This window comes from Hemicordylus capensis, chromosome 1 (genome assembly GCF_027244095.1).
Source record: "Hemicordylus capensis ecotype Gifberg chromosome 1, rHemCap1.1.pri, whole genome shotgun sequence".
Lineage (NCBI taxonomy): Eukaryota > Metazoa > Chordata > Lepidosauria > Squamata > Cordylidae > Hemicordylus > Hemicordylus capensis.
In genome coordinates, this window is record NC_069657.1 from 415,673,012 (window position 1) to 415,700,475 (window position 27,464).

At 42.3% G+C, this 27,464-nt stretch overlaps 1 protein-coding gene and 1 long non-coding RNA gene across 6 annotated transcripts in view; one reads left to right on the plus strand and one right to left on the minus strand.

The window, feature by feature from the left end:
• ESRRG (estrogen related receptor gamma) overlaps positions 1-27,464 on the plus strand; it is a 767,139-nt gene that overhangs the window by 112,480 nt on the left and 627,195 nt on the right. The window lies entirely within an intron of this gene.
• On the minus strand, positions 905-26,918 carry LOC128350678 (uncharacterized). 2 transcript variants are annotated; one of them, XR_008319385.1, is made up of 3 exons: positions 26,757-26,918; positions 11,049-11,138; positions 905-1,453 (listed from the first exon to the last, which is right to left on the minus strand). It is a non-coding gene; the product is annotated as an uncharacterized LOC128350678 (long non-coding RNA). The 2 variants fall into 2 exon arrangements; XR_008319384.1 differs by lacking the exon at positions 26,757-26,918 and adding an exon at positions 26,303-26,604.

Here is a 27,464-nt window from a genome sequence, read left to right on the forward strand (position 1 = left end):
TGCGCCCACGCGGGGAAGGATCCACACCAGCCTTCAGATTGTGGAAGAAGCATCCTCAAACTTATGGAGTTTGCCTCTTCAGACAAATGCTGTAAACTTGAAGAGTGCAGGGAGGGTGATGCTTCCTGGCGCATCTGCACTGGGGCAGGACTTCTGGAGACATGCTGGGATGCTGCACATGATACAGTGTCCCGCCCCCCGCCCCCCGTCAGCAGTGTCTAAATAGGACTAATATGAGAACTGATTTGACCATTGGATAGATTTCAAAGCATGAAGCTAATGCTTCACAATCACTCCTGATTTAATGAAAGAAAAGATTATTCAACCAAACCAGATATGACTGTTTATAATTAAAGTGGGGCGGGGCAGAATATAACCAAGTTCAGGTGAGTTCACAAATCACAAACCCCAAGTGAGGCTTGATGTGGAGAGGCAGGGCATAAATGGGGGAGACCCCTGCCCTAAGCCCTGCCTTCTCCTCCACCCCACACACGCATGCACACACACAGTGGTAGAGTAGTTAAAATAAGACTAGGAACTGGGTTCAAATGTCCATTCCGCGATTAATTTAATGGGACTTGGTGGGGCATAAATTGTATAGATCTGCTCTTAACGACAGAATTTTATTTTTCAAATGGTTCATGTTTTTGTTGTTGTGTTACCTTTTGATAATTTCACCACAAGCCCTTTTGGAACCTGTATCTTTCAAAGTTCCTTTGCTCACTCAAGAAATTAACTTTGTTATACTGGGTAATGCACACACACAAACCCTCACTTCACACAGCTGGGCTTGCGTAATAGCCACTTTCCAAACTACCTTAAGGGAGTAAGCAAGTTCAGTATTTGACAGCTTGACTTCTCCTGGTGAGAGAGTGCCTTACAAATAAATACATACATAGAGAAATGCAACAAATATATTTTTATGACTAATTTCTTTAAAATGACAACTAACATATCATTAGTCACAAGGAGGCAGTGTACCCACTCTGGAAGTTCATAAATGTTATGCTCCAAATATATATATATACCATTGTTTGGCACAACATGCCCTTAATACATTACAGCTCTGTGTTCATAGCAGCTTATAAATAAAATAGTTGTGTCCAATCCAACTAGGCTTCTTAATGGACAATTGTACATGCAGTTTCCCAGCCCGATCCATCACCTTAGGTTGCATGTGCGTAGCTCAATAACCACCACCCCCACATTCATCACCCCAAGCTGTATTTCCATAACCTGATAATTCCCACCCACCACCACCACCACACACACACCAATTAGCTGTTGAGGTGGGGAAACAGCTGGATTCAGTCCCCTTGCTTCCCCTTCCCCACTGAACAGCCGATCAGCAGGATTCCAGCTTCTTTTTCTGGCCTACTCTGTTGGATTGGAGTCTTGGTCCGGATGGTGTTTTACTGTACTTTTTGGTCTTAGCTTTCTTTGGTGGAGCAATCTGAAAGGGAGATAAATGGCATATTTTACAATTAAGCCCCACTGAGCTCTGAGGTACTTTTGCTTCTTTCTGCTGGCAGAATTCAGCAGTTCTCCAACAGGAGGTCAAGAGAAGTTACCTTATTCAAAGATAGTTTTGGGGTTTCCCCCCGATATGTGGGAATTCTGAATAACTTTACAGAATGTCTAGACACCTAGTAGAAAACTGTAGACTCCGATTATTTTGCAGGGTGGTTTTTTTTGTTTTTTTTAAAGAATCAAAGCAAAGATGGTGGTTTAGTTACAGTTAGATCTTATGAAATACAGTGTAATTCTGTGCATAACAATTCTCAACTTTGCCAGTGTGGTCTATCAAGTAATGGAAGCAGTTCATAGATAACAGATCTCTTTATTCATGGAACTACTGAGTTTTTCTGATAAGATGCTGGCTCTCTGAGTCTGTGCTCCCTCTAAATTTTGATGTCTGCTCAGTTAATTTTAGATCTCGCTCAAGTTGAATCAGGAAGGCCCCACTCTGAATGCACATGTGCACAAACTGTCTTGATACTTCTGCCCAGAACAAAACTCATTCTGCACACAGATGAAAAAGATTAGAGGGGCCATGCATCACAAGTGTGTCTCAGAGATTTAAAGAATAGTAATTCCCCCCGGCCGTCCTGATTGCTGATATACTATTTAGCCTTAGCTATGCCTTTGGAATTGTATATTGGTCTAGGTCTCTAATCTGAAGTGTGGTGATATTTACTGAATTGTATTTTTAAAATATTTTACAATTTATAATTAGATTTTATTTTCTGTGATTAGTTATGAAAAACAAATGTGAAGGTTTGTTTTGGATTTCATATTGATTAGTTGGTATATAATTATGAATTGTTTGTAGCATAGTGATTGATTTTGTTTTGAATTAGTATACCTGCTTTATATGGAGTTTGCAGAGAGATATAAAAACTACACTTTTAAATCTAGGTAAAATGCTAGCTAAAGCCTCCTTCAGATTCTGTAAAATCAGGGGCGTCGCAAGGTTGGAGTGGGCCCAGAGACAAGATTTTAAAATGGGCCTCCCCTCACTGAAGCTCAGCTCATGAAGTAAAGAAACCTTAAATGAGGCTGAATAGTGGTAACAAAAATCATAGTAAAATTTCTCTCTCTCTCTCCCATGTGCCACAATAGAACATCATCCTAAATTATTTTTTAAAAGGTTTTGTAAATTGTGGACAATGCAAGACATTTAATGGTACTAGAGAAAGACATGCTCTTCTGGTAGCTCCAGGTCTTAACACTCACATCAATTTCGGAGGATGAATGCAACTGAAGGAAGCCTGCCCCGGGCGGGTGCGTGACTGGGGGAGTCAGTCATGTGACTTGCCTCTGGGGGGGGCCTCCCAAGGCAGTGGGCCCCTAGACAACTGTCTCCCCTTGCCCTACTATAGTTACACCCCTGTGTAAAATTGCCCTGCTGTAGTTGTGTACAGTGGAGCAAAGGGGAAGGAAGTCTCGCCCATGCTTACAGTGGGGCTTGACTGAAGAGGGAAAAGCCCAGCGTTGGGCATGTTCATGATTGCAAGATTGGATCAATTCAGTCTTACAGTGACAGAAATGCCCGCCACCATGCATTAGGCCTTTCTCTCTTCAGACAAGCCCCACTGTAAGAGTGAATGGTGGGGCATGCTGCTGATTGATAGGGTGAGACTTCCTCCCCCTTTCCTGTGCTGTACATGGGTACAGCAGGGCAGTTTTATAACGTCTGAATGAGGCTTCTATCTCATAGAAAATCTGATTCAAAATACAGTGAGAAGTCTAATTCTGTCCTAACTTTGGAAGACTTAAGATACTTTTTATTTGAAACCAATCGACTGAAACAGTTTCAGCATATTTATAAACAAATATCAAAAAGCAGAAGACAGAATGAATTAAATCAAGAATTTAAAAGATTAGAGATAAATAACTAATTAGGACAAAGCACAAGAAAATGCAGAGTAAACAAGTGAATCTGGATAAGAAAGTGGAAAAGCAAGAACTGGCCTTTAATTACTCACAATATAGAGTGGAGGAGTTGGATAATAAGCTAGAAAGAACAATATGCTTTTGTGGGGCATACCTGAGGGCTCTGGATGTGGACAGTTGTGTGTTCTCATAGAAAAGTGAACAAAGTTTTTTTGCTTTATCCTATTGCAAAAACTATTATTGAGTCTACTTTGTAGCTCAAAATGATTCAGATACAGATAAAGGAATGTGTGATATATTGATCAAGCTACATTTATTATGGCTTTTAATAAAGGAAATGATCGCGGGATTGATAGAATGTTACATAACTCTCGTATTTCATTACCAACTTTCCCGAGATACTTTATAATAGGATCTGATTAAAGTCTATTATTTCAGACTTATTTTTAAAAAAGAATGTTTACAGGGGTGTTTCATTTTTAAAGTTGATGGCTGACAAGATGCACAGCCTACTACCTCTAGAATGGTCCACCTCGGGGCTGCTGCAGGTTTCAAAGGCAGCATTAACTTCTCTAGCATATTTCGCATATTGTAAAATAAGTAAAATAGCAATATTGGTTCTTCTGATAACCTAATAGTGGCCTCAACATAAAATTGTTTGTTTTTTTGTTTTAGTCTTCGCATTGTGCCAACATTCAAGGAAGTTAGGGCAGGGTTGGTTGTTTTTTTTTTGCAACTTATTAAGATGCAGGGTCTCTTCTTGAAATCTTGTATGAACTCAGTAGCAAAGGGCATTTATTTAACTACTAGTAGTGGTTAAGCTGAAATATGTGGGAATAGCTTTAAAGTTAATGGTCTCCCCCCCATTATATGTTGCATTTTATTTATAAATTAGATTCTCCAGAATAACACGCATACTACTTGGACGCGTAAATAATGTAAGTATAGGTAATGCAAGCGCTATATAAATATTCATATTAGTAGTACATGCTGCCAAGTGAAACTAAAATGCCAGTGAAACTAAAATGTACAAGAAGCCAGCAAATCTTCCAAGCATGGAACTTGGAAACAGGTGGAAAATACAGTCCCTGAAGCCACCAGGAAGTGTATTTTTTTAACTCATTTTTTAGTTCCTGGAGTGGTTGATGTCAGGTTGGCACCCTCTAGGAATCAGACGGGCTGGAACAGCTTGATTAGCAGGCTGTTCCACCCAATAAGACCAAGGAAGGAAGCAACAGGTGAGGAGGAGGGGGTGGAAGAAGCCCTGTGCTTTGGAAGATTTGCTGGCTGCTTGTAAGTTTGAGTTTCTCTGGTAGCTTGTTTTGTTTTGTTTGGTGTGAGTGGGGGAGGACAACCCACCTGCTCTTACTGATTGAGCCATCTCTGGCTCACTTATATAGGAGTAAGCTCTGTTGACTGACTTCCACATCTTGCTTCTGCATCTTGAAGCATTTCAAAAACAAAACTTGCATGGTCCAAACATTAAACTGTGCACACCCTGGTTCCCAAGTTGTTGGTGACTAAGAGCTCAAAGCATAAAACATCTGTACTGTGTAATAAAGGTAGTTAGGTTACAGTGTATAAACTGCTAGCATCCACAGTAATCCTATTATACATGAAGTACTCCAGATAAATTAGTTTGAGATTTACAACCTGATTCTATGAATTGCTGGGTTTACACAAGAGCTCACAGGATGGGGGTTAAGATCTCAACATTGGTATATTGTCATAATCTGTGCATAGCCATCTATACTGGTGTGTCAGAGACTGCCCAATGCTACTACATAGTTGTGCTTATCGTATGACTCTTATTTATTTATTTAACACACTTCTATACCACCCAAAACTCACATCTCTGGGCAGTTTACAACAAACAAACCAAAAAGCTAAAACATGAATTAAAATAAAGGACAATAAAAAAAACTTGAAATAGTAGTTAAAACAAAATAAATGATATAGTAAAAGTTAAAACATTATGATTTAAATTGTTAAAACAACATTTTAAAACAATGCTAAAACCGTTAAAACAATATTTAATTAAAAGCCTGGGTGAATAGGTGCGTCTTTAAAGATTTTTAAAAAGTTGTCAGAGATGGGGAGGCTCTTATTTTAGCAGGGATCGTGTTCCAAAGTTCCGGGGCAGCAGCAGAGAAGGCCTGTCCCCAGTGGTTGACATCCTGATTAACAAAGTGCTTGTGTAATGAGCAATGTTGCACTAGTGCAAGAAGATCATGTAGTTGTGCTAAAAACAGGGAATTACACAACTGCAAAAAATTCCTTTCAACAAATGTTATAGCACAATACTGGTCTGGAATGCAAGCTCCAGACTTAGCTCAAATAGCTAGCACAACAGTTTCGTGCTAGCATGATGTCTTTCCACAAGCACTTCATTAGTCAGGATGTCAGCTAGTGAGGTCATTCAGACAATCAAAAACTATGTTCTACCCAGGTTTGGGAGCTGTATATACTTCCAATATTTGGTTTTGTGGAAGCAAGGTAGGAGGAAAACCTGGGCAGCTTTTCCTCCTACCTTGCTTTCACACAACCACTTCTACCCAGGTTTTCTTCTTACTGTGCTTCCACACAACTGAAAATTGGGAGCACGCACAGCTCCCAAACCTGAGTAGAACATATTTTTGAATGTGTGAATGACCTCACTATCTTTTACCTTCTGTAGGGTAATGGATTTCCTTTGCCATAACAAAGTCAGGAATGGAGCTAGGATCTTGTTCACAATGCAGTCTCTCCTGATAATCATCATAAAGACATCTCACACTGTAGTAAAAATCAAACCTTTTCTTTTTGAATCCAGGGAAGGAGAGAAGAAGTTGATTAATGCAAGTTTACAGTAATTGGTTCTGAAGTAGTTAACACTAACTAGCGCTGGCAATATAATTTACTGATGAAAATATATATGCCAGTCAGATCCAGTGTTCCCTCTAACAGGGATTCTCAGGTGTTGTTCACTACAACTCCCAGCATTCTCAGCTGCAGTGGCCTTTGGCTGGGGATTATGGAAGTTGTAGTCCACCACATCTGGGAATTCCTGTTAGAGGGAACACTGGTCAGATCCTTTGAAAGAATTTTCAACTTTAGCCTGTGTTGGAAAAGATTATGTATTTTGCTTGGATACAATTTATTTATTTTTAAAAAGGAAGGCAGTATTACGTTGAGAGAGCATTAATATTAACATTAACATTAATATTTTTTCTAGTATTTGGTTTTTCTAGATATTTGAATACATGCATATATTTTCTTTAAAATGCTAGTTTTATGACATTTTAAATAGTGTAGCTTGTCTCAAAATAACTACAGCTAAAGTAATCTTCTGAATATTATTTTAAATATAAAATTTAAAAATGTATCATGGACTCAGCAGACTGGAACATTTTATAATGTATCATGTCAAAACATAATTAGGATAAGTGTAAACTGAATATTGCAAGTACTTTTAGAAATGTAATGGAAGTACAGTATCTGAAGGCTTTTTTGTATTTGCGGAGATACTAGTTTCCACATTTCTGTTACTTAATACAAGTATTCTTTCTCAGTTAGCAGGACAGTTTGCAACCGGATGGAAAGGCCCACTTCCTCTGGTGACTGGAAGCAGGAATAGTTGGAAAGCAGGCTCGTAAGAGTGGAACTTTTTATAACCTGCTTCTGGACAGAAAGCAGGACCTATACGAAATTCCGGGCATAGGAAGGTTGGCATAGTTTGAGAGTGGGCCTCACCTGTGCATGATTTGAGGGTGAGTCTCACCTGTCGTCATTGGCAGCTGCTACTGCCTGCCTTTGTGGTGGTCGCCCAAGGTTGCTGGCAGTCAGAAGGAAACCTGGGTAGAAGTGGTTGTGTGGAAGCAAGGTAGGAGGGAAAGCTGCCCAGGTTTTCCTCCTACCTTGCTTCCACAAAACCGAATATTGGAAGTAAACACAGCAAGAGGAACAGCAAGACACTGAAAGTGCTGGAAGCACCAGGAAGGGGTGCTTCTTTAGGGTTATCCATTTACATCACATTTTGTGTCATGAGATGTTGCTCCAAGCATCATCGTAGGACCTGCCATGACATGCTAGCACCACAGCACAGGAGATGGATCCTGAAAGGGGGACAAAGCTCATGTAGCTCATCAGTTAACCTACTGTTAGTTCCCAACCAGGAGTTCCCAACCTGTGGAACTCCAGATGTATGTATGTATGTTTGTTTAATTTAAAATATTTATGCCCCGCCCCTCCAGTGCAATACTGCTCGGGGCAGCTTACAAAAATAAGATAGACACAGATACAACTACAACTCCCATCATCCCCAGCCAAAATAAGAGCTGGGGATTATGGGAGTTCAGCAACATCTGGAGTTCCACAGGTTGGAAATCCCTGGTCTAGAAAACATGACACCTTCTGGTCTTCTTTTCAAAACAGATCAGAATCCAGCATTTCACCTTTTAGGGACTGATACCAAGATCACATAATACAAATTAGTTAGCATTAGTGTTCTATATTTAACATTTTGTTTCCATAATCTTGTGCATAATGAATGGCAAAATAATTATTCTTCCCCTCCATTTTTCAGTGCATCTCCATGAGCCTACTCATAATTTAATATGTATCTGTACTCTGTGTGTGTGTGTGTGTAAAAGAGTTCTCTCAGTCATCTCTCTGCTCTTGAATCACCTCTCTGCTCTTGAACTGCACCATTTCGAAGTGCAGAAGAAAAAGGTATTTTATTACATGTCAAGCATCTTGACTATTTTAACAAAAGTGTGGTTGAAACCATCTATACAGTGTGAAAAGATCTTGGGAGCACCTCTTTTGACTACTTAACATGCTAATGGTGATGAACCAACTCTTGTAACTTTTAAAATGGCACTTCAGGAGGTTGTATAACTCAAATGTAATTTTTCTAGTATTTGTTAAAATCTCTATATTTTTCCTTTGGCCTGCATTCCACTGTTAATGAATCATTGACTATTTAACTGAATAATGTAGTCTCCCCATTAATCTTACATTTAGTGCTACTTACAGGGCACCTTTTCGTCAGGTTTTTACAACAGCATCTTGTAAACATCCTCTTGTCTGTCAATGGGGCTACGCTATTTCTGTCTGGGAGTGATGGGAATGTTCTGTTTCTTCCAAAATGGGAGCTATGATCCCAGCATAGATCTCCAAAATATGGAAGAACCTTTCTGTTTCCTATCCTCATTTAAAGTGATGTTCTAAGCCTTATGGTTGATTATGTTTTAAGATCTTACGATCTAAATTTGATGTCATGGTGATGTTCCCAATTTTTGAGCTGGCAGTAACAGGCTGCTCCTGGTCATTCCAGTTGGCTGGATAAATTGGCTGGCACGAAGCAAAATTGTCACAACTCCCAACATGTTTTGTCACTCTTCCCAATTAAGTTAATAAAACCTGCAAATTAGCTGCAGCTCTCTAGTTTATTATCAGTTTCCAGTTTGTTATTCAGCATAGAAAGCATCCCCTTTCCCCTGTTCTAAAATTTAGATGACCTTTCGTCCCTACAGTTTGGTGAAATCTAGTTTGATAGGCATGATCGAGTTCCTTCACTAAAGGCCTCTTAAAAGCTATGTAGCAATGGCAATGAGTATAATGGCGTTTCATAGGTAAGCAGTGAAAATTGACAGGTCATTGGTTTCTATCTTTTAAGGTTGTAATCCTATACTTACTTCTTTGGAATTAAGTTCCAGTGAACAAAGTGGGACTTCTACATAAGATCAGACTGTAAATGTTTTGAACTGAATGATGTTGCAGCTGCTGCACTTCTGGCCCATGTCTTCTTTGGTCCTTTTGGCCCACCCCACTCCCATATTTGCTGTGGAACCAAATTAGAGTTTCAGTGTGGGGAGGGATGTGAATGTGCACAATGGTGGAGGAACAGTGCAGCAATAATACACTTCAATCATTGTGCTTAGAGATGTTAGGTATAGTAACCATTTCCAGACAAAGACCTGGAAACCTGATCTTGGGTTAGGTGTCCTACTTGTTCTAGGTGGGAGAGAACTCCCTTGAAGAGTGCAGTTTGCAGCTTGGGAATATTTCTAGATCCAGCTTTGCTCTGGGATGGTCAGGTTGCAGTTGTGGCTAGTAGTACTTTTGTACAGCTTTAGTTAGTGTGCCAGCAATACCCCATCCTGGAGAAGTTTGATGTAGCTGCTTTTTCGCATGCCTTACAACTAGATTAGATTACTGCAACATACACCAGGCAGGAGGTTTCAATTATTGCACTACTTCACCTCACCAGTGTGAGGCTGCCTTTGAAAAATGTCCAGAAACTGTAGAAGATGGGGGCTTGTTCTCTAGAGAGCATGCTAATCTAATATTATTCAATCAATTGATTCCTGGTTTGTTTCTGATTGAACTCAAACTTCTGGTAATTCCCTCTAAAGCCCTAAAAGGTTTTGGACCAGCACCAAAGGTGTGTGTGATCTACTTGCCCATTGTCTTCCAAGGGGTCCTAATCTACATCCCACAGCCTTCAGAAGTACATTTGGGAATACAGGACAGTACCTTTTGGGTTGCAGGGGAATTCCCTCTCTAGGATGCTTGTCTAGCCCTTTCCTTATTGACCTTTCAACATCTGGTGACGACCATCCTTCTTAATATGCTTTCAGTAATTAATATTATGTTTTATATACTGCCTCTCCACATGACTATGCTCAGGTCTAAGTTAGAATCTGTATAAATACATCGTATTTATACAGATAAATACTTCCCAGGCTGGATTGGGGCCATAGCAGGTGTGTGTGTGTGAAAACCTCCCCCCATGGCATTTATATTGAAGCTGCCGCAGAAGGTAAAAATACTACCCAATAGTAGAGATGTGTACAGAACTGCAGCTGGGCAGTTCGATTCCAGCAGGGGTGCCCCTTTAAGGGTGGGGGAGGGTGCATTTACCCCTCCCGCCACTTCTCCCCCGCTGCCGTTCATTACCGGTAAAAACTTTTGGGGCAGCAGTGTACTTCCCTGCCACCCCTTCCCCCTCCTCGTTCGGAAGTGGCCAGAAGTCCTGGGTGTGCACGTCACGCGCTTGTGCCCTTCGGATGTGCACGTGTGCACATGGGACTTCTGGCCACTTCCGAATGAGGAGGGGGAAGGGGTGGCAGGGAAGTACACTGCTGCCCCAAAAGTTTTTACCGGCAACGAGCAGCAGAGGGGGAAAGCGGCGGGAGGGGTAAGTGCACCCTCCCCCACCCTTAAAGCAGCACAACCCCCGCCCCTGGCATCAAACTTTGAAACGGCCCCATGTTCAAACTAGTTCGGAGGCCTGTAAAAGAGCCTCCGAACCGGTTCGTGCACATCCCTGCCAAATAGCAGCTTCCTTTTTGAAGAAAACAGCCGCTGCAGGAGGTCCAACAGCAGTCTGGAGCTGGAATTCGCCCCCGCCCCCCGGGTTGTTTTGTTTTTCAAAATATCACAAAAATGGAAATGTGATAATGCATTTAATGCATTGTGTCTAGTTTGTGCTGCTCAGTGGCAAAAACAAAAGAGGCAGAAATAAAACAGGTTCTAGGTTATGACTTTTTGATGTACTGGTTTGCTGCTTCTGTCCTTGAGCGTTTACAGTGACCAACTTTTCTTCAAGACCAGTTTAGAAGTTTAACCCAAGATTGAGATGGAAGCTGGAAACTTCTTATCCTTACCAGTCTTCTTTCCAGAGGCAGGAGTAGTGTGAAGAGATCTCTTCTCCATCAGCGACATGCCACAAGAGTTTTCCCCCTACATGGGCAGAACTGCAAATATCAGAAAAGAGATCAGTATCCGGGTATACTGAGAACTTTAAAAGGCCACATTTTGAATCTACAAAGGTAACCCACAAGGCCAGTGTTAGGGGTTGGTCAGCTCAAGCACTGGCCAAGGGCCTAGCCTGGTGGAAAAAATATAGCAGCTGTGAGTAGAGCTCCAAGCTGCTGCTGCTAAACTAAGCTACGCTTCCCCCATCCAAAACCCTTACAGGGACTGAATTTAATAGTGGTGGCAGCTTATAGCACTAATGGTTGCCTTTTACCTAAAAGGTAATCCCCCTAGATCTACTAGTGCATCCAGTGATACAATAGCAGGGAGGTGGGGATTATTATAGGTCCCACAAAGGCACTTGGTTGAGGGCCTTCCAAATCTGGAACTCGAAACCAAAACCTTGTGCCAAGAAAAGCCAAATTCTGTGACTTGGTTATATTATGAAAATAAAACACAATTTGCATGTCTGCTTGTTTGTTTTATTTATCATGCAGCATCCCAAATACAGTCCTGTGTGCCATGGATTGTGACCTACATGGAGCTTATGGCCTCTCTGTTTTTGCACACCTAAGCAAAAGTAGGGGTTTATTGCAACTCTGGTAGGTTGCCATGCATCGGGGCGGGCAGACTTAAGGCTTCTGGGAACGTGTGTGTGTGTGTGTGTGTGTGTGAGAGAGAGAGAGAGAGAGAGAGAGAGAGAGAGAGAGAGAGAGAGAGAGAGAGAGAGAGAGAGAGAGAGAGAACCTTGAGAGCTAGCAGCACAAAATAGTGAGTGGTAGAGGTGGAACCAGTCAGAAAATGGCAGCTTGTAGAAAAATTTGCATCAATAGAATAAGGGATTTCAACATCAAACCCACTGGATTCCAGGGGAATTTTTCTTCAGGATAGGAGAGGCTGCTTTGTGGGAGATATACTAATGGGCGAGAAAGTAAAAGCAGCTCTGAGTGCCCAAAGAAAGAGAGATGGCTTGTCCATGCCACTATTCAGCCAGCCAATCAGATTTGCAGTATTGTGTGAACCACCAGGATTGATCCCAGTGGCTACATGGTAGCAAACCTGCCTATTGAGCCACCCAGTTAAACGAGGTTAAGGGAGCACTTTCTCTCTTAACCTCCATTTTTTTCATTGTGTGTCAGCTGCGGCTGGCACACTCAAGGGGGAAGTGGGATCCCAGTAATGCACTGTGCACTCACACAGTGCATTATTGGGGCTCCAGGGGGGTGGCGTGCTGCCTGGCGGTGCATCCTGGCACCCTGACTCTGGGAGCTACTGCTTGTCTGGGTGGGCAATCCACCCTCCCAGGAACCTCAAGCCAATCGTCTGTGAGGAAGGTACGTTTAACCCTCCTTCCCCGCAGACTGCTTGTGAGCTCTTCTCATGAGAAGAGCTCTAATGTCTACCTATATGGGGAACGGATCAGCGATGCACATCCCTATATGGGATCTGCAATATACGTTGCATGCAAGAGGTCTGAGGCTCAATCCTTGACATTTTCTCAGTAGCAAGTCTGAGAAAGACCTTGAGACTTTGGAAAGCTGCTTCCAGTCAAATAGACAATTCTGGGCTACAGGGGCGTGGCAAGGTTGGAGTGGGCCCAGAGACAAGATTGTAAAATGGGCTCCCCCCCACTGAAGCTCAGCTCATGAAGTAACGAAATCTTAATGAGGCTGAATAGTGGTAACAAAAAGCATAGTTAAGTGTGTGTGTGTGTGTGTATGTATATATGTATATGTATGTGTGTGTATATGTGTGTCTGTGTGTATATATAAACATACGTGTGTGTGTGTGTGTGTGTGTGTGTGTGTGTGTATAAACCTATGTGCCACAATAGTACATCATCCTAAATTATTTTTTTAAAGGTTTTGTAAATTGTGGACGATGCAAGTCATCTAATGCTACTAGAGAAAGACATGGTGTTCTGGTAGCTCCAGGTCTTAACACTCACATCAGTTTCGGAGGATGGATACAACTGAAGGAAGCCCGGGTGGGTGCGCGGCTGGGAGAGTCAGTCATGTGACTTGCGTCTGGGGGGCCCCCAAGGCAGTGGGCCCCCAGACAATTTTCTTCCCTTGCCCTATTATAGTTACACCCCTGCTGGGCTAGATGGACCAATGCTCTGCCTCAGTGGTTAGGTTTAGATGTCGCACTAAATCATGGTTTAGAATTGTTAGCATTAGTCTTGGACTCACATGCTCCTCACTCCTCTTTCCATGAAAGGGAAGGAAATCTGCTGCTTCTTTCCCCAGTGTAAAACAATGCAGCTTTTTTGGGGTGGGTGGGTCTGAATCTGGCAAATCCTGGTTTGTTCCAATAAAAATATGTTTTAAAATAAATAAATAAACAAACCACATTTTGCAAAGAAGCCAGTATGTTAAACTGGAATTAACTCATGTGAAATTGGGGGTGGGTGTGAACAAGCCTGCGGCTCATGCTAATAATTGTAAACCATGGTTTAGTCATGATTTACTATTTACGTCTGAACCTGGACATAATATGGAAGCTTCATATGCTCACCAAACCTAAGGTATGTTTATGTAGGGAAGATCAAGTAGGACCTTCTGTGCCTCAGATTTTTACATGAGATAATTCTTTTGCTGTAGAGGCACACTGCTATCCTGTGGATCTCATTTTCCACAGTGATAAAACAATGCAAATCCCTGTGACACAGGGATTTCTTTCAGTGCTCATGTGTAACTCCCACTGGATTTGGTTATGTCTGAGAATCAAAAGAGGACTATACTCTTTTATATGAATACAATTATTTTCCTTTTTCAGCGCACAGTATACTTAGTATACTTTTGACAATACAAAAAGAATTGCAATGTATGGTTTCTTAGGAATCCTACACATTGACAATGTCAGTGTATTCCTTTCAATGAGAATTCACTTATTTATGCACTGAATATTTGCATCCTCTCTTTTCTATATTGTTGTTAAACTATTTTGTTATGATGTTAGCTTCAGTTCCAGCAGCACTTCTCTCTTTAATAGTTCTTACACCATTACTTGTGGGTATTCTTCAGGATTAGTTCCAGTTTTGAGGGACCTTTCAGTGAAAGATGCTTTAAAAAAATACACATACCTACTCTGGTTCCCCCCCCCCCGGAAACTTATGTGTTGTGACTTAAACACACAGAAGTGCAAAACTCCAGCTGTTTTCAGTGATGTGTTTTAGTAGATTCAGGACTCTGAATCTGTGCTCTCATCTGTATGTTTCCATTGTTAGTTTAAGAAAGATCCATTTTAAGAAAGATTCATTCATTTCCATCTGTTTCTGTTCATTCTCTCATATTTCCAATCTGGGGGAAAGTTTTAATCTTACTCAGAAGAAAGAAAGTGTGTGAGACAGGTTTATCTAAGCAGCCTAGAACTGCAGGCCCAGATGTAGACTGCAGTAATTGGACTTCTGAGAAACAGTATGTTTGCCATAGTATACATAATATTGTTTCCATTGATAACTGTCTGGCCCTTCAGTTTTTCTAAGGCTTGGTCCATTGCTTTTGCTGGAAGCATAAACTTCCTGCCAAAAACATAGGGAATTCTACTAAACAAAGTGGGCAGGGGTTAATTTGGGAGACTTGCTCTTTATTTTCAAATCCAAGATCTCATCTTTTGTGTGCCAGTGAGTATGCAAAACCCTTGGAGTGATTTCTTCTTGTTCTTGCCAGTTTTGCAAAGACTGATTTCCTACGTCTCCACTAACTAGTAATGGTTATGAAACTGTTAACATTCCAAAATCCTGAGCAAGGCAGCTGCATCAGAATCAGGCACAGAAGACTTGATGAGAAGTCTGGTGATCAGCAGTCTGGAAACAATCCTCGGGCAGAGTGGTCCGCTGATCAACTGGCTTGTGGGTCAGCTGAGTGGAAAGGGGAGCTGAGGGACTGGAACAGCAGCAGGCCTGGAGTCCTTTCAGTGACGCCAGTCACAGTGTTGATTACTCCTATATGTTATATGAGTTCTGGATCACGGATTAAGCAATCTATTCCTCTCACACTGGTTCTGATGTGCAAAAGATCATCTTAATTATTTTCTAGAGTGCATATTTTTAAGCTTCACCCCTTCAACATAAATTGGTATGTATAAGTGTCTTTCCCCCATCTTATTTTCTTCCCCTGGTCCCATTCTTCTTAAGAAAAACTGGCTCTGTTCTAGTGTCTAGTGGATCTGATAACTTCTTCATTCCGAGCCAAATGTATAAAGGTTTATGTCATAAAACAAAGTCAGCATGCTTTCAGTAAAGTTTCTGCTGAGCTTTAAATCACAGGGGCATGTTTTCCCTTTTAGATTGAGTCAGACTTTCATTTTTGTAATGTTCCCATAAAACAGTTATGCTGCGTGAGCTGGACGCAGATTTCACTCAAACCAATTCTTACAGTGGCCGCACTGCTCTAATTTCAGTGGAGTTCTTTCTGGCTTGTAACAGTGTAACTCTATCAGAATCTCATCGCATACGCTCAAAGCCCTACATTCTGTAGGCCTTATTCTGCAAACCACTGTTAAGGACTATTAGAAATTTCTCATTAAGGATATATTGACTTCTAATAAGTGTTTTAGTTATACGCTACAGCTTAAAATAGAATTATAAATGGCCAGTGCATTTAATATATTTAAAAACCTTTATCAAAGATATGTACCAGATGATGTTCCAACGTAAGTCCTGACTGAATGAACAGGGCTTGTCCTGGAGCAACAGCTGGAGAAAACAAATAGACTTGCTACCTGTAGATCTTGGTCAGTAAGTTGTTTTGCTGGAGAGCTACTTGGAGGGGAAAGTGATGGATGAGATGTCAACACTTGATCCTCCATCCCTTAAAGTGGCCCACCAGCAAATTCTGATGCCACAGATATTATTATTTATTTATTTCATTTATAGACTGCCCCATCCAAAGGCTCTGGGAGGTGCACAACCAGTATAAAAAGACATAGAACAAACACCATCTAAAACACATTACTTAAAACAATATAAAAACAATTCTAAAACAATTCAAAACCAATTAAAATACCTCCTCCACACCCGCCAAATTAAAAAGCTTTGAAGGCCAGGCCAAACAAATAAGTTTTCAGGGCTCTCTTAAAGGCCAACAGCGAGCCTAAATTGCTGATATCTGCTGGGAGTGCATTCCATAGGCCAGGGGCAGCTACAGAGAAGGCCTAGTTTTGTGTCGCCACCAGATGTACTGGTGGTAACTGGAGACGGACCTCTCCAGATGATCTCAACTTGCAATGGAGATCATACAAAAGAAGGTGCTCTCTTAGGTAGCCCGTACCCAAGTCGTTCAGGGCTTTAAAGGTAATAATCAGCACTTTGTATTTTGCCCAGAAACATATCAGCAGCCAGTACAACTGTTTTAAAACAGGCATAATATGGTCTCTCTGGATTACCCCAGAGACCAGTCTGACTGCTGCATTTTGAACTAACTGAGGCTTCTGAACTATAGAGTTTCCCACATAGAGTGCATTGCAGTAGTCAAGCCTGGAGGTTACTAGCTGATGCACCACTGTTTTGAGATCATTCTCATCAAGGAATGTTGAATCAGCCAAAGTTGATGGAAAGCACTCCTGGCCATAGCCTCCACCTGAGATACCAAAAGCACTCCCAAACTGCATACCTGTTCCTTCTGGAGGAGTATAACCCCATCCAGCACAGGAAGATATAACTCCTCATATTCCGATCCCTCACAATGAGCACCTCTGTCTTGCTTGGATTCAGCTTCAATTTGTTATCCCTCATCCAGCCCATAACTGCCCGTAGGCAGGCATTTAGGGAGTGAATGCCATTTCCTGATGATTATTCCTTAAGTGGTCATATTTGACTGTAGTTACTGACCTCTAATAAGTAGACCTCTGAATACACAAATGCAGCAAAAAGCTGAGAATTTATTCAGCCAGCCTTGCATGCAGCATCAAAACATGTGCTGTTCCATACACTTTCTCCATCAAAAACTTTGTGTGACATCACCACAAGTCCCTGATAGTGTAAGTGGTGTGACCCCTAATGTGGGTCCTTTAAGCTTTTCTAGAAATAGCCCAATGTTGTCCCTCACCCCCACCAAGTAGCTTCTGGGGAAAACTAGAAATTGTTTCTATTAAAGGTTGCACCCAGAACATACTCTCATGGACTTCAATAGCAACAGAAGCAGAATGCAGCTCTTTGAAAGAATCTAGTCTGAGGATAGAGCAATAACCATTATGGCACTATGATAGTTGTACTAACAGTAAAGAGAGGTTGGGGCCCAATATTGGTTCTGGGGTCATTACAGGGTGATGCTTCTGAAATTCTTCAAAACCTGAGGAGAAATTTGGATAGGAGTTCCAAATTACCTGGTTTTATTTCTGAAGTGCAACAAATGCATTATTAGTCTTGCATTGTTTGAGTTTTTATTTCTGGATGTTGTGCAGAGCATCATGCACTTCATTTATGGGTCCTCCTCCCTTATGTTACCAATGCACCTTGATAAAACACCACTCCCAAAAAGTTGTCTTAATGTGACTGGGCATATGGTTGTATAGATATTCGTTTCAGGATGTTTTACGAGTGTACACTCAGATTGGTAAAACACTGTTCAAAAATAGTCTTGTAATCACATGCACTATCACATCAACATAGCTGTTTTGCAGTGTTTTCGCAATGCACACCTCTACATTGGCAATGCAGAGAGGTGAACAATGCAAATGAACTGAAACTGAGGTGAACTGCATGCTCCAGTTCTATTAATTAATTTTAGATATTCTCCTAGTTGGAATTCAGGAAGAGTAGGATGCAGGGCAGAAAGAAACAGAAAAACAAAGGAATAGAGCCGGGGAAATCCTCTCATACTTATCCTTAAACCTATAAACTGCTGTGGCCATTTCTAGGCACGGAACCAGCCGTATGGCGGCTTGGTTCCCGTCCCACTTGGCAGCCCCTCTAGTGACAGCCTGTGTGCATGTCATGTGCACGGGGCGTGGCTCGGGCTCTGGAAGAGCCCTGAGAGAACTCTCCACACCTGGGCTCCGGAGAGCCCTGAGCAAGCTCTCCTCTGTCCTTTTCAGGCAACAGTTGCTGCTCAACAACATCTATTTCCCTTTCTTTCCCTCACTTTTGGAAGAGAAAGGGAAATAAAGGCTGTCAGGCAGCAAATACTGCCTGAAAAGGACAGGGGAGAGCCCGCTTGGGCTCTCCGGAGCCCGGGCGTGGGGAGTTTGCTCAGGCCTCTTCCGGAGCCTGAGCCACACACCCCTGTGGGCTTTGCCGGCCCTTTCCAAGGGTGGCCTGGGTTCTTTGAATCCGTTCGCACAATGGTGGCCCCGCCCATGGCCATTTCCTTAAAATGCCTTTGTTATACTCTACATTGATGCAGCGTAAATGCCACAGAGCTCTCTTCTGACTGTCAGTTATTTGGGTTAGAAAAATATTAGAAAAGATGGGCTGCCTTGAAGCCCCCCATGCACAAGCAGAATGCACTTCTGAGTGTGCATGAGAGGCACCAATTTTCCCCTGGGTTGCAGCTCATTGCCCATCGCTCCAGAGTCTTCTAACTCTCAAAGGCAGCTTTTTTAGGGAGGACTCAGGCGCTGCAGTTGGAGGGCAGATCTGGGAACCCTCTGTGTACATGCATACATGGATGTGCTTTCTAATTGTATTTGGGAATATTTGTGTTCAAGCCATGGATTAGACTCAAGCGCCATATATTAGGGCACATGTTTTCGATCACCATATATAAACTATCTATAAACTAATTACCACCGTGAGGTAGTTTAGCATGCAAAATCTGTTCTCACAAGCAGGAAATTAGACATTGAAAAGGTTTTGTTATTTTCACAACTTTTTTTAAAAAAATCCTCTTTCTATACCACCTGATATGTACATCTCTAGGTGGTGTACAAAATTTAAAATATTGAAAAGTTACAAATTAAAATACACAAAAAGACAATAGAATAAGATAGCTATTAAAACAAGTTTTAACATTATTAAAGTTCTAAATAAAAGCCTGTGCAACAGGCTTTTACAATGTTCAGGGAATAAATTGCACAACTTTGGCTGTTTTGTTGTTGTTAATTTGAAAGTAATGAATTGAATCAATCTTTTAGTCATATTGATATAATTAAATCACAACTGAGCATTACTCAGACATACACCAGTATTTCTGATTGGCCCACCTTGTTGCGGACACTTAATAAAACAGCAGTCTTGCGCAGGAGCATGCTTGTGCAAGTACTTAAAACAGCATGCACAAGCTGTGCTCCTGAAGTGTATTCACGATGGTTTAAATATTGGCACAAGAGTATTCTTGCACAAGACCATTTTCTTGGAAACCTGCATCAGCACAGACCAATCAGAAATGCCATATAGGCCTGCCTAACATGTCAGTCAATGTTTATAGACCTCCACACATATGTACTTTAGACAATAGGAGTTAATCACTCACAAGCAAGTATGGCCACCCAAAGTCCATCATCATCAGAATAGTATTATTAATTCTGCTTGCCCAGAGAAGATTTGGGTATGTGGTTCCCAAACAGCAACCTCCACATTGCATGATTCTAAAAACTGAGGACATTTCTAAAGTGGTTTCTGACCCTATGGTCTACAATTCTTAAAAAGAAAGGAAAAACCTTCTGGTGTGTACATATAAACTTTTGGCTGCAACTAAAGTAGTTTTCTGGCCAGAGACTGCACACTGCAATCACAGAAAACAGAAAGTTGGGGGTGGGGGACCCAACTTCACACATGTGATGGCAATACCAAAATGTAGCTACATGTCCACAATAGCATGAAGGTAGCCCCACATGAACTGGCACTATAGGTAGCCATGATTACATGGGACTGCAGTGATTCCCACAATCTCAAAGGCTTCAAAAAGTACTGTGAAAATAATGAGAATTACTGCAACTCCATATAACAGTGTTCACATAGACTTTTTTCTATCTGGTCACAAGCACATGCAAGTCTGAGGACGATCATATAATGGGAAGAACTGGGCATATAATGTCACAAGATATAAACAAAAATATTTAAAAGCCATTTGTTTTTGTAGTGGTCAAGTTGATTGAGCCACACTTAAAAGAAAATTTTCCTATGACCTATGTTTTTTATAGTCATTTGCTAAATCATTCAATGTGTGTTATATTTTCTCTTTTAGAAAGAGAATGTATTATATACAATATGTAGATTATGCAGATGAGCTGTTTGTATCATGGACTTCTTGAAGACCAGCCTGTAAAATTAAATTAAAAACAGTATGTATTTATTTAATTCCATTATATAAATATACTGCCTTTTTCTATGGAACTCTAGGCAGCTAGCAATCAGAATTAAAATACAACAGTGAAATAAGAATATAATAAACAAGAACAGCAGCACCATTATGATTACGATGTGTATATATTCTGTCTGGGCAAATAGCCTTCAGTGGGAACTTATTTCCACATTGTTGCCAAACGGAACTCTAAATTGCACCATCTATATTGACATATAAATATTTGATCGTTACTTTCACAGATAAATTTTTTGGAACCCTGAAGGATATTTGGAAAGTGAAATATGTTGTAAATCAGCACAAAATATGTATTTATAAGTTATTGTAGGAACAGCTGGTTTAAAAGGAAGATGTTTATGTTCACTTTCAAAGTACTACTTTCAGTTTTATTACATCTGCTTTGTTCTCTTATTAGGTAAGCTCTTGCATTTTCAAAATCTTAGTGTACAATTTGAATAATTAGAGATGAGGGCAAGGTTTTTAGTTTGTCTCTGCCAATTGTTTTAGAAAGCCCATTGCAAATATGGAGATAATGGCAGTAGTGAAAAAGCTATACAATTCTGAATTGCTTATAACAGGCAATTCAGAAAGTGCAATACAAGAATAGTCCTGATTCCTGTAGTTAGTTCTGTGGCATTTAAAATTTCAGCTATCACCCCCCCCCCATCAATTGACCAAAATAATCCATTAAACTGTATGATTAAGACAGTTGCTAGCGACTCATTTGGTGGCAACTCGGGACCGGGCCTTCTTTGAAGCTGCCCCGGGGCTTTGGAATACGCTCTCTGCTGAAATAAGAGCATCTCCTTCTCTGTTTGTTTTTAGGAGGACCCTGAAGACAGACCTGTTTTCCCAGGCTTTCAACTAGGGATGTGCACAGACCGGTTCGGAGGCCCTTTTACGGACATCCGAACTGGTTCGAAGGTCTGGTGGTTCAGCTGGTTTGGCAGTGGGAGGTTACCTTTAAGGAGTAGGGAGGATCCTCTTGCCCACCCACCCCCATATTCCCCCAGGCACTGTGTTTAAAAATGGTCCTGCAGGGCGGCAGCATACCTCCTTGCCACCCCTGTGCGTGTCGGACCAGAAGTGCCCAGTGTGTGTGTGTGGGCATTTCTGGTCCAACGTGCACCAGTGCAGCAAAGCGGTATGCTGCCGCCACGCAGGACCATTTTTCAACGCAGTGCCGGTGGGGAAAATGCAGCAGGAGGGGTAAGAGCATCGTCCCTGATCCTTAAAGGTACCCACCCCCCGTCGAACTGGCTGTCACCAGTTCTGTGCACATCCCTACTTTCAACTGAAATTGAAATTTTAATGTTTGTTTATTGAGATGTTTATCTGTTTTATGAATTTTAACTGTTTTATATTGTTTCTATATTATGTCTTAACTTGTTCACCACCTGGAGAGTTCTATATCAGGTGGTATAGGAATTCAATAAATAAAGCCACTTTGCTGCTTCTACATAGTGCTAATTAAGAACCATGATGATCTAAAATAAGGGGAATCTATCCCCCAACACGTTGAGCTGTGATGCCCTGGAATAATTGGCAGTAACAGTCATATTACTAATACCACTGGCACTTTATAGCATATAAATTAGATTGTGTGAGAGTTGTCCCTTTTGTAACAGGATAAGTTTGCTACCCACTGTGCAGACTGGATCCCTTATTTATTCTCATCTTTTCTTCCTGATGGGATTTGGTAAGCAAGGGGGTTAGACTAGAAGACCTCTAAAGTAACTTCCAACTCTACAAATTCTATGGACCTGAAAGGAGTATTTGGTACTCAGTGCTCATGCACACATTACAACTGTCACGGGGATAACCCTGGAAATGACCTCTCTGAGGTGACCAATCTACTTTCTAGGGATTTACCACCACCACCACCACATTACAAGTTATTGAGCCGGGTCTCACAATCAGTGAGACCCGGTTTAGAACTTTGAGCGGGGAGGAAGCCCTGGGCGGCTGGATCGGCTGCCCACACGATTGCCGGCTCTGTCACGGAGCCAGTGGGGGCTGGGGAGCTGCAAGCATGCAGGGCATACTGGGGAGACCCCCGGAGCCGGGAAGTGGCTTTTCGCCTCCCCTCTGGGGGTCTACTCACGAGTAGCCACGGCTACTCACGATCAGATAGCCCGGGTTTGTGGAGCACTCGCTCCGCAAACTTGGGCTAAGGGGAGGGCTACAGAAGCAGGTGACCTGCTTGTAAACCACCAGGCTCGCCTGCAAGCCCGGTGATTTACACGATCAGCAAAAATCAGGCTAGGCTCTCCTAGCCCAATTTTTGCTGATCGTGAGAATAGCCCCATTATGTCCTGGTTCCACGTCGCCATTAGAGGGGTATGTGCAGATTCACATGTGATGGCAGAGCCATATGGAATAACTATGTTTGTTTGCTTATTTTATTTGTACACTGCCCCAAACTTCAGTCTCTGGGTGGTTTACATAAACATAAAACATTAAAACCTTTTAAAAATTTTAAACCACAAGTCTAGCTAAAAGTTTGGGTGAATACATGTGTCTTTAAAGACCTTTTAAAAAGTTGTCAGAGATGGGGAGGTTCTTATTTCAGCAGGGAGTACATTCCAGAGTCTCGGGGCTTCAAAAAATAAGCTGGTGGCAACTGTAGATGAACCTCTCCGGATGATCACTATAGGCAATGGGGCTCATGGTGAAGAGGATGGTCTCTTAAATATCTGGGGCCTAAGCTCTTTAGGGCTTTATAGGTTATAACCAGCACCTTGTATTTTACCTGGAAACTTGTTGGTATCCAGTACAATTCTTTTAACCTTCCTATGGATGTCACGAAAATGCAAACATCGCTATTTTTGTGGGGTAACTCTGTATCCCCCCCACTGGCCAGCCTTGACACCCATGGCAGAGAGGTAAACAAAAGTATTTACTGTTGAAGAAGTATCAGTTATGCTTTGCTCTCCTCTTCCTCCTCCTGTCCTCTTGTTTGATCTTCACACTTACTTGCTTTTCTGTCCATGCTGGTAGGAAAGGGGCAATGGAGCTCATATTTATAGGCAATAATGACTGGCTGACATGGGACTTCTTATTTTGAAAGGTCAAAAGCGCAAGGACTTGGCAAGAATGCCAAGGTAAAAAAGAGGTACCTTCCTCTTGAGGACAGGTGATGACTTTTTCTTCTGTCCAGGGGTAACAGAGGAGTCAGATAACATTGTTAGGTGTTAAGGGGTAGTCATTGCTAGGTGAAATTGTTCAAAAGCTGCCATTATGGTGACCTTTGACTGCACCCTGACCAATAGGTCACCTACAAAACATATTGAGGGGTTACACTAGGGGCAGTCATTGCTAGCTGCCCAGAGATAAAAATGCTGAATGTTTTTGCAAGTTTGCCATAATGGTAAATTTTGAAAGCACCCTGACCGAATTCAACCAAACAAAACTTGCAGAGGCAAACAACTCCTAGAAGAATATATTTCACTAAGATAGTGGGTGTTTTGCAAGTCAACTAACTTAGGGGTACAATTGTACCCCTAATGTGGCACACTTGTATTCCAGCAGATTTATTTATTTTTTAATCAAGCAGGCAAAAACATTTATGGTAATGACTTGCTCTTTGTAAGTTTTGTTTACTGGGGTGTCACTGACAATGTCCTAAATGGACAAAAATTTAGAATTAAGAACCAACAATTAATCAATGTTGTGAGCTTCTAGGGATATAGAAATACCCCATGACAGCCAGTGAGAGTTAATATAGGAGTAATATGGTCTCCTCAAGATGACCTAGAGACCAACTTGGCTGCCGCATTCTGTACAAACTGCAGTTTCCAGACTACGTACAAAGGAAGCCCCACATAGAGCACATTGCAATGGTCAAGTCTGGAGGTTACCAGCATATGTGCCACTGTTCTGAGGTCATTTATCTCAAGAAACAGAGGCAGGTGTTGTATCAGCCGAAGCTGATAGAAAGCACCTCTGGCCATTCCCTCAGCCTGAGATACCAGGAAGAGATTTGGATCCAGAAGTACTACCAGACTGCCCATCTGTTCCTTCTGGGGAAGTGTGACCCCATCCAGAACTGGCAGATCAAAGCTGTCTCCCAAGTTCTGAAAAACCGGGCTGATTAATCGTGTGTTGGTGCCCCGAGACTTTGTGTGGCACCGACACACATGAAGCCTCCCGACCATAATGTACTCATGTGGTGCATTATGGGACTTCTGGAGGCCAGAAGGCCCCCTAACCCTGCCATTCCACACTGGCTCTGTGACGGAGCTAGTAATTATCTGGACGACCAATCTGGCCGCCCAGACAGGGCTGGAGAATCGTCTGCAGGGAGAAGGGGTCAAACCTGTTTTAGCGCTTCACACTGCTTGCTTGGAGTGCCTCAATATCTACCAGGCCTTCAGCAACAACACTCTTTAAATGCTATAGCTAGGGTCAAGCCAGTTTTTGACATTCTTGCTCCATCACCACCATTTTGACAATATATTAAAGCCACTATAAGTTCCCATCCTTTGAGGTTAAAACTTTTCTTGCGAATGCTCAGACATGTTTCTGAAATGTTCTCAGATCGCCACTCCCTACACCAAATCAACAAATGAAAATAAAATGGAGGACAAAAATCTGGACTACTCAGAGAAGTGCAAAGAAGAGACTACACATGGGAGTGTGGGTTTTGGTGTACACAATATAGGAAGCTGCCATATCCAGAGTCAGACCATAGGTCCATCTCACTCAATATTGTCTACACAGACTGGCAGCAGCTTCTCCAAGGTTGCAAGCAGGAATCTCTCCCAGCCTTATCTTGGAGATGCCAGAGAAGGAACTTGGAACCTAGATGCTCTTCCCAGGGCAGCTCCATCCCCTGAGGGGAATATCTCACAGTGCTCACACTTCTAGTCTCCCTTTCTTATGCAACCAGGGTGGACCCTGCTTAGCTAAGGGGACAAGTTATGCTTGCTACCACAAGACCAGCTCTCTTTTCAGACTTATACCTTACACAGACTTACACCTGTCAAATTCAAACAGTAGCCCGCACTGTGTAAAAAAACATCTGCTGTGTATTCACAAGTCCTTGTGAATGTCTAGTAGAACTCATTAGATTGCGGCCACAGGCGTTCAATAGATGAGCTCATGCCTAAGAAATATGGTCAGTATTGAAATATGAAGTCTGCCAACCAATTTTTGCAACAATTACAACATCAAACCACAAACAAGTTTTGCCTGTACCATTTCCCCCCTGGATCCTATTTTAGATGACAAAAGCAATTATATTTGTGTCCATAATGGAGGCATATATTTCTGTTGCACAATAAGAGTAAGTAACTGCACGGGATGAATAAATCTACTGGATTCCAGATTTGGAATCTTCTCATTACTGTGGTTCTGTTATTGTCATGACTCTGTACGGATCTGATGTAACATGAACAGATGGTTATGATCGCTAGGATTTTTTGAGAGCCGAGATGAAAAATGTATGTCACAAAGGTTTTGTCCCCTTTGTCAAGGTTTTAGGATGGTTTTTGTAATGCAAACACAACAGACATTCAAGGTGGCTAAACAGTTAATTGGGGAAGGGCAGATAGGAAAACTATTGGGATCTGGCAGGATCCGTTATCTGAACCTGGATGTTTTGATTATGACATTATGACTGGGGAGGGGAGGTGCAAATTTTAGGAGGTGGATGGTCTCTCCAGATAAATGCTGGTGGCTTATGTGCACAAATCGACAAGGTCTGGTAGTATCTATGTTTGTCAAATAGGACTTGATTCCCCACCACCACCACCGAGCCCCTTTAAGAGCAGCAGCAAAGGAACAACATAGGCACACACAGACTCAAAGCAATGCAAATACGACCGAGCAGTCGGCTAATGATCTTCGGGCAATTACACACACACACACACATTTAAAAAAAAAAGCATGCATGCATGCAAGGAAAGTGCACATACCAAGTAATGATCTCAAGTGTGGGGGGGTGGGGTGGGGGGACCTAGCAGCTTCCCCCTTCTCCTGCCAAGTTATCATTGAGAAAACAGACAGGCAGAGTGACGTCCTGGGTCAGACTGAGTGCGGATCGACTCTACCAAGGAAACAGGGAGGCCGGTGCATCCTTCGGGTGCCCACGGCTGCCTTTCTCCCCCTTACAACGCGCTTCGCCGGGTGCGGAGCAGCCGTTTAAATGGACCCCGTGCTGCGGGGGAGCTCTCCGATCCCCGGGCAAGAGCTCCAGGAGGTGGTCTCTGGCTGCCTCGGACAGGCATCTCCCCCCCTTCTCCGGCTGAGGTCGCGGAAGCCCAGTTAAAGGAGGCGTGTGTAAAGATTTTGCAATGTCCCTGCATGGTGTTGTAGACTTTCCTAGCAAAGAAACCGGCTTCGGCTTCTTTACAGTCCCCGGCGACTCACCTGATTAACCCGCCTGCGGTTCTGCCCTGACCAGGTAAACCAAGTCCAGACCTTATAATATCATCTTGCACATCTGGAAACTAACATTGCATCTGGGGCATTTTTTTTTTTAAATTTCTTTCCTTTTCAATTGAAGAGACGAGCCGCTGAGAGAAGCTCTGTTACACTCCTCCCCCCCCCCCCGTTTCCACCTTCAGACCTTGTCCAATCTGACTTGCTTAGGAGTCACTTCCTTTTCATAGAAACCACACAGTACAACCAGCCACCCAGGCATGATTGGCTTATTTTTCTCAGCTCTTTGCCATTTAAAAAAAAAAAGGATAGCGTGGTTTCTCTCTCTGTGTGTGTGGTGTGGGGGTGTGTGTGTGAATACTAACAGATTCGGTACCCGCAGGTTTTGTCCTGTTTCTACCCTCAGCCTTTCATTCCTCTCCTCTTAAGGGTTTTGCTTTTTTAAAGATTTTTTTTTTTAAAAAAAACCAAAAACCCGGTGAGACTGGCCCGGGGCGGGCTACGGAGGCAGGATCAAGGGGCAGGTCGTGGGCTTGCAGAGGGAAGGGTTGGGTTAAAAAGGCTGTGTGCGGGGGGCAGGTTGGCAGGGCTGGAGTGGAAGGGCTTGACTTTAACGCGGCTGCCAGCATGGTGTGCCCGCAGTCGTAGCTGTGTTTGCCATTGGCTGCTGCTGCCGCCGCTGCCGCCCTGTGTGTG